Genomic DNA, 12508 nt, shown 5'->3' with positions numbered 1-12508 from the left:
GACCCATTATCTCCCTGCTTGGCACGCAGCATCAAGGGTAGGAACTGGGGGTTATTTCACTTCCCGGGCGCGGCCCCCGCTGCTGCTCACTGCTCTCCTCACCTACCAGGGGGTGAACAAGGGAATGGGTCAAATGCAGAGGACACATTTCACCACACCTAGTGTGTGAGACAATCATCGGTACTTCACTTTACATTTTTGTAATGTATCATGGCAACAAGACTGAAAACCCAGAGACACATCTAAAGAGTGGCGTTAGACAAAATTAGGAAAATTAACAACTTTTTTTAAAGGTTTTAAATTATTATATTTTTCCCTAATGCCTTGGGCCCTAATACACCCCCATACCATCACAGATGCTGGCTTTTGAACTTTGCACCTATAACAATCCGGATGGTTCTTTTCCTCTTTGTTCCGGACGTCCACAGTTTCCTAAAACAATTTGAAATGTGGACTCGTCAGACTTCTTTTAAACCTTGCGTCAGTTCATCTTAGAGGAGCTCGGGCCCAGCCAAGCAGGCGGCGTTTCTGGGTGTTGTTGATAAATGGCTTTCGCTTTGCATCGTAGAGTTTTAACTTGCACTTACAGATGTAGCGAGCAACTGTAGTTACTGACAGTGGATTTTTGAAGTGTGCCTGAGCCCATGTGGTGATATCCTTTACACACTGATGTCGGTTTTTGATACAGTACTGCCTGAGGGATTATTAAGTCTAATTTTAGAAAACAATAATGTTTTCGTGTTTAAAGTACTTTAAAATATTTTTCATTTGTATGTATTAAATATGCAATTGCAACTGTGCAGGACTCCTTGTTTAAAAAAAAAAAAATATTTTTCTAGTTGATTTTATCTTTCACTTAAACATTAAATTTTTCATGGACGCAAATAGCATCGATTGGGTGGCACAATTCCGAGTTTTTTGGGAAACGTACTGTCTCTCGGCTAATTTTTATGCTTCAGGTTGCGAGCTACAATCCGTGTTACGAGTTTCCCCACTGTTCGTTGGCGAGGTGAATGCCACAATGAACCCCGGAAGATCCGACCAAAATCATCATCATCATTGGCGGTCACTCGAGCAAGTATGACGATCCTCCTGGTAGGGGTGTATCCCTTTATGGAGGATGCCTGTGCGTGACTTTGTGCACAGACAGTCACCATACGATCCTTGACAGAATCGGGTCAGGGTCCAGTGGCATGGAGTCCAAGACGACTGGGGACCCTTTTCTGCTGCGGCGTTCTTCCGTCATCGTAGCCATTGTGGTAGTTCTTAAATCTACTGTCTTCCGCCTGCTCCGCCGTTGAGGTCTTCACCATATCCCTAGTTAAGGGGCAGTCAGGTACTAGGCCTTTGCCAAGGGCCACCTGGGGTAACAGTAGTAAAGGGGTTAACCACCTAGTGCCCCAAGACCCTATAGAGGAGCCTCCCCTGACGGATGCACTTTGACGTCATGCCCAGGACACTCCGATCAAAACATCTGGTGACTTACTCACTAGCGTTAGCTATCAGTCGTTTTTCCAATTCATGACAAGGCCGAACGTGATTGCGAAGGTCAGCACTGAGAAGATGAAGTAGCGGATGATATTCAGAGAACTGAAGAAAAAAATCAAAAACATGGCGTAGCGTGCAGCTGACTTGACGTAGCAGTCGGAGCGTACTCCTGCTCGTCTGCACCATACCTGCTCTCCTCACCTACCAGGGGGTGAACAAGGGAATGGGTCAAATGCAGAGGACACATTTCACCACACCTAGTGTGTGAGACAATCATCGGTACTTTACTTTACATTTTTGTAATGTATCATGGCAACAAGACTGAAAACCCAGAGACACATCTAAAGAGTGGCGTTAGACAAAATTAGGAAAATTAACAACTTTTTTTAAAGGTTTTAAATTATTATATTTTTCCCTAATGCCTTGGGCACTAATACACCCCCATACCATCACAGATGCTGGCTTTTGAACTTTGCACCTATAACAATCCGGATGGTTCTTTTCCTCTTTGTTCCGGACGTCCACAGTTTCCTAAAACAATTTGAAATGTGGACTCGTCAGACTACTTTTAAACATTGCGTCAGTTCATCTTAGAGGAGCTCGGGCCCAGCCAAGCAGGCGGCGTTTCTGGGTGTTGTTGATAAATGGCTTTCGCTTTGCATCGTAGAGTTTTAACTTGCACTTACAGATGTAGCGAGCAACTGTAGTTACTGACAGTGGATTTTTGAAGTGTGCCTGAGCCCATGTGGTGATATCCTTTACACACTGATGTCGGTTTTTGATACAGTACCGCCTGAGGGATTATTAAGTCTAATTTTAGAAAACAATAATGTTTTCGTGTTTAAAGTACTTTAAAATATTTTTCATTTGTATGTATTAAATATGCAATTGCAACTGTGCAGGACTCCTTGTTTAAAAAAAAAATATATATTTTTCTAGTTGATTTTATCTTTCACTTAAACATTAAATTTTTCATGGACGCAAATAGCATCGATTGGGTGGCACAATTCCGAGTTTTTTGGGAAACGTACTGTCTCTCGGCTAATTTTTATGCTTCAGGTTGCGAGCTACAATCCGTGTTACGAGTCTCCCCACTGTTCGTTGGCGAGGTGAATGCCACAATGAACCCCGGAAGATCCGACCAAAATCATCATCATCATTGGCGGTCACTCGAGCAAGTATGACGATCCTCCTGGTAGGGGTGTATCCCTTTATGGAGGATGCCTGTGCGTGACTTTGTGCACAGACACTCACCATACGATCCTTGACAGAATCGGGTCAGGGTCCAGTGGCATGGAGTCCAAGACGACTGGGGACCCTTTTCTGCTGCGGCGTTCTTCCGTCATCGTAGCCATTGTGGTAGTTCTTAAATCTACTGTCTTCCGCCTGCTCCGCCGTTGAGGTCTTCACCATATCCCTAGTTAAGGGGCAGTCAGGTACTAGGCCTTTGCCAAGGGCCACCTGGGGTAACAGTAGTAAAGGGGTTAACCACCTAGTGCCCCAAGACCCTATAGAGGAGCCTCCCCTGACGGATGCACTTTGACGTCATGCCCAGGACACTCCGATCAAAACATCCGGTGACTTACTCACTAGCGTTAGCTATCAGTTGTTTTTCCAATTCATGATAAGGCCGAACGTGATTGCGAAGGTCAGCACTGAGAAGACGAAGTAGCGGATGATATTCAGAGAACTGAAGAAAAAAATCAAAAACATGGCGTAGCGTGCAGCTGACTTGACGTAGCAGTCGGAGCGTACTCCTGCTCGTCTGCACCATACCGATCTAGAATGAGTCGATAACGCCAGCCAAGGACGGGTGAATGATATCTAAACGGCAGAAATTTAGCCACGAACAAATGGAGAAGCTGCTGATGGTGTGTTTGACGGAGAAGCAACTTAAAAGGATATACCAGGCACTTCATTTTTTGGTTGTATATTGTATTGTGGTGATTTTCCAAATAAAATGTAATTTCTATTTAAAAAGGCATGTTAAATGCTAAAATTGTGCCGTTTTAATCACAATCCATTTCAAATCCCCTGACATATGTACTGTGTATATATACACCATTTATCCATTTTTGAACAGGTTATATATATTTTATTATTGAATGTATCAAATGTGATGAATATTTGAGGGACCACAATGGAAACAAGCCTATTGGCTTTTTGTGCCATCCATTTGCCTTTTTAAAGCGTTACATGAATTCTTTAAGATGTCAATAAACTTCTCAATCAATCAATCAATCAATCAATCATTAAATCAATGTTTCGCATGTTAAGTACCGTGTTCGTTTCTCTATAGTGGTGCAAACGTTTTAAAACCAATATTCCTACAAAAGATCTCTCGGTGTGATGTGTGTGATACAAAAGGTACAGGACCATGGTTGGAACGGTTTCATTCTGCCCGGTGATAAATTACAATTTACACTCTGACTTCAAAGAAGACAGGTATCGGACCGACAACATCAATGCTCAGATGTTTCCCGGGAATCCATCAGCTCCCCCCCGCGGCTGTTGTACCTTGTACCAGTTCGTGCTTTGGTTGCAGTTGCCAAAACACTTCCAGGGTTTGCTAACCGGCCGTCATATCAGGAATGCTGCCAGTGACGCAACGGGAGGAAGTGATCGGTGTGCTTCGCTGATGCGTGCAGGCAACCGGCAGGAAAAAAAAAAAAGTTTGAGGGAGTTTGTTCAAACATGTACGGTCGCTCTTGTCCTAACAAATAATGATCCAACTTTGAAGCCTTTCTTGACAAACACACTATTGTCTACTTCAAAGTCATGCTTTATGCAGTAAAATACCTTTGGACTATGACTAAAGTTTTATATCCTGGCTCATTTTTAGCCAATAATTTATATGGCTGACATTAAAATGGAAATGACAGACTTGATAAAAGACTGGACTTGTTATTGTTCCAGTTTGATGTCATTTCAAGGACACAAGGTGGTGATTTTTGGCAAGAATCTTCAACAAAGCTGTCACTTTGAGGTATTAGGCAAAACACATTTCAAAAAACACAAGTTTTTCATATGAGTTGGGAAATTATGTTAAAGGTATATAAAAACATAATATAATGATTTGCAAATCCTTTTCAACCCATATTCAGTTGAATGCACTACTGTCTTGGTTTAACTCTTATCTTACTGACAGGATGCAGTGCGTCTCCCATAACAATGTGACCTCGGACTATGTTAAGGTAACATGTGGAGTTCCCCAGGGTTCGGTCCTTGGCCCTGCACTCTTCAGCATCTACATGCTGCCGCTAGGTGACATCATACGCAAATACGGTGTTAGCTTTCACTGTTATGCTGATGACACCCAACTCTAAATGCACCTAAAGCTGACCAACACGCCGGATTGTAGTCAGCTGGAGGCGTGTCTTCATGAAATTAAACAATGGATGTCCGCCAACTTTTTGCAACTCAATGGCAAAATAACAGAAATTGCGATTATCTGTCCTGCTAGACACCGACCTCTATTTAATAATAAAACTTTAACATTTGACAACCAAACAATTAAACAAGGCGACTCTGTAAAGAATCTGGGTATTATCTTCGACCCAACTCTCTCCTTTGAGTCACACATTAAAAGCGTTACTAAAACGGCCTTCTTTCATCTCTGTAATATCGCTAAAATTCGCTCAATTTGGTACCCTAATGACGCTGAGATCATTATCCATGCGTTTGTTACGTCTCATCTCGATTACTGTAACGTATTATTTTCGGGTCTTCCCATGTCTAGCATTAAACGATTACAGTTGGTACAAAATGCGGCTGCTAGACTTTTGACAAGAACAAGAAAGTTTGATCACATTACACCTGTACTGGCTCACCTGCACTGGCTTCCTGTGCACTTAAGATGTGACTTTAAGGTTTTACTACTTACGTATAAAATACTACACGGTCTAGCTCCAGCCTATCTTGCCGACTGTATTGTACCATATGTCCCGGCAAGAAATCTGCGTTCAAAGGACTCCGGCTTATTAGTGATTCCTAAAGCCCCAAAAAATTCTGCAGGCTATAGAGCGTTATCCGTTCGGGCTCCAGTACTCTGGAATGCCCTACCGGTAACAGTTCGAGATGCCACCTCAGTCATTTGTATACTCTAGCCTTTAAATAGACTCCCTTTTTAGACCAGTTGATCTGCCGTTTTTTTTGTTTTTCTCCTCTGTCCCACTCTCCCTTGTGGAGGGAGTCCGGTCCGGTGGCCATGGATGAAATACTGGCTGTCCTGAGTCGGGACACAGGATGGACCGCTCGTCCAGAGTCGAGACCCAGGATGGACCGCTCGCCTGTGTATCGGCTGGGACATCTCTGCGCTGCTGAGCCGCCTCCGCTTGGGATGGTTTCCTGCTGGCTCCACTTTGGATGGGACTCTCTCTGCTGTGTTGGATCCGCTTTGGACTGGACCCTCACGGTTGTGTTGGATCCACTATGGATTGAACTTTCACAGTATCATGTTAGACCCGTTCGACATCCATTGCTTTCGGTCCACTGGGGGGGGGTTGCCCACATATTATGTGGACACTACCGAGGATGTCGTTATGGTTTGTGCAGCCCTTTGAGACACTAGTGATTTAGGGCTATATAAATAATAATTGATTGATTGATTGATTGAGTGATTGATCGATCTCCAAAAATAACCGAGTTCATATATGATTTGGAGAAACATGGTTTTCATTAGGCAGAAGTTAAAAACGCTTATCTTCAAAATGCATGAGTTTGTACATAATTTGAATACATGATTTTCAATGGGCAGAAACTAAAAAAATGTATCTCCAAAATATAAAATTATGTATATTTTGCATATACATGCTTTTCATCGGACATAAACTTAAATTCTGTATCGCCAAAATGTATAAGTACTGTATATACAGTATTTACTTTGGAGATAAACACTTTTCATTGGACAAAAACTAGAATAACATCTGTAAAATATATGAGTTTATATATAATTTGGAGACATGTTTTTCAATGGTTAAAAACAAAAAATACGTGGCTCCAAAAGCAGTTATCATATAATTTGGAGATACAAACTTTTAATTGGACAGAAACTAAAATCACTTAGCTCCAAAACACATGAGTTTATATAAACTTCCGAGATACATGCACGAGTTTACGTATGACTTGAAAATAAATAAATAAATAAATGGGTTGTACTTGTATAGCGCTTTTCTACCTTCAAGGTACTCAAAGCACTTTGACACTACTTCCCCATTTACCCATTCACACACACATTCACACACTGATGGAGGGAGCTGCCATGCAAGGTGCTAACCAGCACCCATCAGGAGCAAGGGTGAAGTGTCTTGCTCAGGACACAACGGACGTGACGAGGTTGGTACTAGGTGGGAATTGAACCAGGGACACTCGGGTTGCGCACGGCCACTGTCCCACTGCGCCACGGAAATACAAATACACGCTTTTCATTGGAAAAAAACTAAAAACATGTTTCTCCAAAAAATATAAGCATATAAATAATTTGGAGACATACAGTACAGACCAAAAGTTTGGACACACCTCATTCAATGTGTTTTTTATTTTATTTTCATGACTATTTACATTGTAGATTGTCACTGAAGGCATCAAAACGATATAAATGAACACATGTGGAGTTATGTACTTAACAAAAAAAGGTGAAATAAGTGAAAACATGTTTTATATTCTAGTTTCTTCAAATTATCCACCCTTTACTCTGATTACTGCTTTGCGCACTCTTGGCATTCTCTCGATAAGCTTCAAGGGGTAGTCATCTGAAATGGTTTTCACTTCACAAGTTTCATAATTTTGATGCCTTCAGTGACAATCTACAATGTAAATAGTCATTAAAATAAAGAAAACGCATTGAATGAGAAGGTGTGTACAAACTTTTGGTCTGTATGTTTTTCAATGGTCAGAAACTAAAACACGTGCCTCCAAAACATAGTTTACATAAAATTTGGAGATGCATTATTTTCATTGGGCAGAAACCAATATCACGTACCTCCACAATATGTGAGTTCAATAAAAAGTTCAAATTTATGGATTTACAAACTTTTTCCAATGGACAGAAACTAAAAAAAAAAAATGTTTAAATAAATTTGAAGCTACATGCATGAGTTTACCGGTACATATTAAATGCTTTTCATTGGACAGAAACTATAAACAGCTTTTCGGTATTTACACTTAATTTAATACTCTAACTTTGAACGTAATGGAGCAAACATTAATAAAATCCCAGTTAGAAAAAACTAAATTCTTTAGTTGAAACAGAATTGTGTAAACTGGTGTTTTTCTTTTTACGTTTCGTGGTACGGACATGTGGCCTTCGATGGCTGACGTTCACCAGCGGCAAAAACACTTTAAAGAGAAGTTTTCCACGTACAAGTGACATATTTAAGGTCCATTTTTTTGTGGGTGTCATAAGTCCGTAGGTGGGCTGACTCATGCTCAGCAATGTACTCACACAAGCCTGCACACAAAGCCCATTTTCACAGTGAGGACTAAGAAAGAGATAACAAAAGGTCTGTCTTTACAGAAACAAAACCTTTCATCACTATAGGAACCATAAAAAAACACAAAGTTAATAGTATAGATTATACTGAGAGATTACATACTGGTTGGGGTAGTTTTATTTCCATGATGCATAAAACCACGCTGTATTGTTCTCGAAAGTCTTCCCGCAAACAATATGAAAGACTTTGATTTTTTGCGCAATTTAGTTTTTTAAATTAATGACCTGGAAAAGAGAATGACACATTCTTTTGTCGTCGTGTGTTTTCCCTAAGATTGCGCCAACAAAAGCCACATTATGGTGCTACCTTTGACCGGGAGCTTGGTGACAGGTACTGTATGGGAACGGGATGGATGGATGAAGGCGTCCGATGACTGTTTAAACACTTCAAACTTTACAGAGAAATACTCCATCATACACACACATGTACACTACGACCAACTACACACCCAACACTTCATATAACGTAAGTGCCGTTCATTTGTTTCATGTTGTTCTTTGGGCTATCGTTCCTGTTTGAAAGAACCTAAACCAACATTAAACATAATCCCAACACTAACCATTAATCCTAACCACAACTTCAAACCTTAACCCAATACTATTTATCACAGAAACCCCAACCTTTAAAATAGTCCACACCCAAAACTCAACATTAAACCCAAGACTAAGTCCATCCCCAAGTATAGATCTACTCTAACCTAGTTATACCCTTACCCATAACTATACTAATTATACAGCAAATACAAGACATTAAAACAATGTTGAAAACCTGTTGAATTAGGTCCCGACGTTGAGCGACTCAAACATAACGTTGAAACATGCTTTTTGACGAAATTTTTGGGTTCTGACGTTGATTTGACCTTTGAATATTGTTAATTTGCCAAAAAATATTCTACAACACAAATACAACGTTGAAACTGTCATGATCTGTGGTGTGGATCATGTTTTTTGTTATTTTCCATCTAAGACTCCTTTGGTTCCTGTTTTTTGTGCATCCTTGTTTGTTTTAGTTACCCATCCCATCCATTTTCTACCGCTTATTCCCTTTTGGGGTTGCAGGGGGCGCTGGTGCCTATCTCAGCTACAATCGGGCGGAAGGCGGGTTACACCCTGGACAAGTCGCCATCTCATCGCAGGGCCAACACAGATAGACAGACAACATTCACACACTAGGGCCAACTTAGTGTTGCCAATCAACCTATCCCCAGGTGCTTTGGAGGTGGGAGGAAGCTGGAGTACCCAGAGGGAACCCACGCATTCACGGGGAAAACATGCAAACTCCAAACAGAAAGATCCCGAGCCTGGGATTGAACCCAAGACTGCAGGACCTTCGTATTGTGAGGCAGACGCACTAACCCCTCTTCCACCATGAAGCCCTGTTTTAGTTGCCATGGTTACTTATTATTTCCACCTGCCTCTGATCAGTGTTTGCCCGCTCACCTGCTGCCCGTGCACTAATCAGAGGCATTATTTAAACCTGCCTTGCCCTCCAGTCAGTGCTGGAGTATTGTTTGCTGTATGCTGTGAGCTCTTCCTTGGATCCCGACTCCTGTCCCTGTTTGCTGCTTCCAGGTTTCTGGTTTGTGTTTTCCTTGCCTTTTTTTTTAAACATTAAAACCATATTTATCATGTACCAAACCTGTCATCTCTGCATCTTAGGGTTCATCATCACCACCACCGCGTGACAGAAACATGCTTTTGGACGACGTTTAGTTAATGTCAGGTATGATGTCGAGTTGACCTTTGAAATTTGATCATTTCCCAACCAACAACGTGGCTCTAACGTTGGAGATCAACGTTGTTTCAATTTACAAATACAACTATTTTGCAACGTGGTTTCAAAGTCAGTTTTAAAGTACATGTATGTATACGATTGTGTTGAGTTTTTTCTTCCAATCATGTGGAATCTGAGCCAAGGACGTCGTTCTGGCTTGCGTAGCCCTTTGAGACACTTTTTGTTAAGGGCTATATAAATAAACTTTGATTGATTGAACAATATTAAGTAACCCACACCCAAACGTTAACCCCGATCCCAATTCTTACTGTAACTCTAAATTGAATGATATTTCTAACCCCATACACAAACAATTCTACCAAACTCAAACTATAACTCCAATCCTTACTCTAACCCTAAACCCAAAGTGGCTTAAACCCCAATCTCAAACCCAACTCTAAATGAAAACCCCAATCATAATTCCAACCCTTAACACTAACCATTCTCATAGCTCTAACCTTGCATCTAAACAGAAACTAACCCTAACTCTAACCCTACTTCTAACCCAATAAAAACCTCCAGCTGTCGAGCCTTTTCCACTCGAGCTCCAGTGCTCTGGAATGCCTTAACAGCAACATTTGGAGATGTTACCTCAGTAAAAGCGTTCAACTTCTGCTTTAAAACTCATTTATATACTCAAGCCTTTGAAAAGACCCCTTTTTGAGCCAGTTGATCTGCCACTTTTCTCCAATGCGTCACCCCTCTCCTGCTTGGAGAAGTTACAATGTGTTTCTGGAGAGGTATCAGTCTTGAGGAGGTGGTAGCTGACCTGAACCAAGACCCGGGACGAACCATTTGTTAGACCACTCTTCCATGCAAAACTATAGACATCTCTGCGTAGATGACTGAACGAGCCTGGAAGAAGATAGGCTGGACTCCCAATTTATTTATTAATCTAACAACTAATACATTTTAAAATTTTTGATTCAACAATTCAATAACTGTACTCACTTGACATCCATTGTAGCTGGTCACCCTGGAAGGGGGCTTCCTACATCTGCGATCCCTTCTCAAGGTTTCCTTCTTTTCCCCATCTGGGGTTTTTGGAGTTTGTCCTTGCCTGAATGTGGTTTTTGATCAGGAAATGTCCTTGTGCGTTGTTGAAACCCTTTGAGGCACTCGTGATTAAGGGCAACGTAAATCAAATTTGATCGATTGCTAGATTGACCACAGCCCTAACTTTAACCCTGGGTCAAGCAACAACCCAAACCCCAAATTACTCTTACTTAAAAAAAAATTGCAAAATAAATACAATAAAAATTCATTAATTTATATGATCTAGTCAGATCCTAATTAAAATATTTTTTCTAATTCAGTGGTTCTAAAACTGTGGTCTAGTGCAGTGTTCCTTAACCATTGCTGTGCCGCGAGCGCCTCCTAGAGGGCAGCTACATCATCAGTACTCAGTTGTAATACACTTTTCCACCACTTGTAGCAGTTAGGACAATATCAAACAAACAAAACAAGTCTGGAGCTAAAGTCATAAGTTTCTCAAGTGCAAAAATTATGACTAAGGTGGTAAAGCTGTACAGTATTTTCATTTGCACTTTCATTTAATTGATAGTTTAATTGAGAAACATTAATTAATCTAGTTTATATATTTTAACACAACATACTTGTATGTAAATATTTTTTTGTCAGTTAATTATGAGTCCCTTTCTATGCAATATATTTGGTTAGTACTAACTCTTCTAATCAGCCTAAATAAATAATTGTGATCAACACATGGTTTCATATAATTTGACATGGTTGTAAACTGTAAGTAAGTTGGATGGAATCATTGAATACGATTAAAATAACGAGTAAGATGACTAATTTAGTCTTAGTATTTAAGTGGGCCCCTGTGGTGGAAAAGTTGGGCCCCGAGGTCAAAAAGGTTAAAGACCCCTGGTCTAGCAGTACGCCAGCTCCATCTAGTGGTACACCAAAAGAATCACTTGATTAAAGTACAGTGTTTTATTAATTTATTTTTTTGTTCTGGCAAGTCATGTTGTTGATGTAGCTGCCCATATTTACTTTACAAAAGAGAAGAGTGGGATACTTCTCTTGTTGTCTTATTTGTATTTGACTTTATTGAATGGATCTATAACATTATTTGGAGCAGGAGGGGATAGATACAGGAAAAAAGGAAGACAGTGGGAAATTGCGGGGACCAGAGGGGGATAAGACAGTGAGACAACAACAACAGAACAGCATCAGCAAATAAAATATGTACGAATATGATACGAAAAATTGATAGCAAAGAAGCAGTTAGTGAAGTAATTATTACTAACACAGAAATGACAATCAACATTATTGCACTACAAATGGAGCAATAAAAATACCAATATAAATAGAACTATTGATAATGAATAACAATAATTACCTTTATTATCAACACTACAATTGTTTCAAATGCAACAATACATATATGTAATAACTTGAATTTCAAAAGAAAGCAGATAAATGGAGGGGAAGAAAGAGAAGCAAATTGTAATAACCTTGTAGATTGTTATAGTATCAATAGGTTTAGCTTTGTCAGTGTCGTGTTTTACCCAGTTTATCCAAGGGGAACAACGTTAATATATTTTTGATGACGTGTGATTATATGCACAAGTGTATGTATGTATTTATATGTACTTGTATATGTAGAGTATGTGTATATGTATGTTTGTACAGTGAATGTGCGTGTGGATGAATGTACCGTGTGTGTGTGTTTGTATTGTATTTGTGTATGTATGTGGGAGGCTATGTACCTAAGTACAGTACAGGTCAAA

At 40.3% G+C, this 12508-nt stretch overlaps 1 long non-coding RNA gene across 1 annotated transcript in view; it reads right to left on the bottom strand.

Moving 5' to 3' along the window:
• Nucleotides 1–11693: 11693 nt before the first annotated feature.
• LOC133550595 (uncharacterized) overlaps nt 11694–12508 on the bottom strand; it is a 13154-nt gene continuing 12339 nt past the window's right edge. The window contains exon 4 of the long non-coding RNA XR_009806330.1: nt 11694–12508. This exon is cut by the window's right edge and continues 2319 nt beyond it. This is a non-coding gene — a long non-coding RNA (uncharacterized LOC133550595).

The sequence above is a fragment of the Nerophis ophidion genome, linkage group LG04 (genome assembly GCF_033978795.1).
Source record: "Nerophis ophidion isolate RoL-2023_Sa linkage group LG04, RoL_Noph_v1.0, whole genome shotgun sequence".
Lineage (NCBI taxonomy): Eukaryota > Metazoa > Chordata > Actinopteri > Syngnathiformes > Syngnathidae > Nerophis > Nerophis ophidion.
Note: the sequence above shows the minus strand (reverse complement) of the source record. Positions and strands in the feature narration are given on the sequence as shown.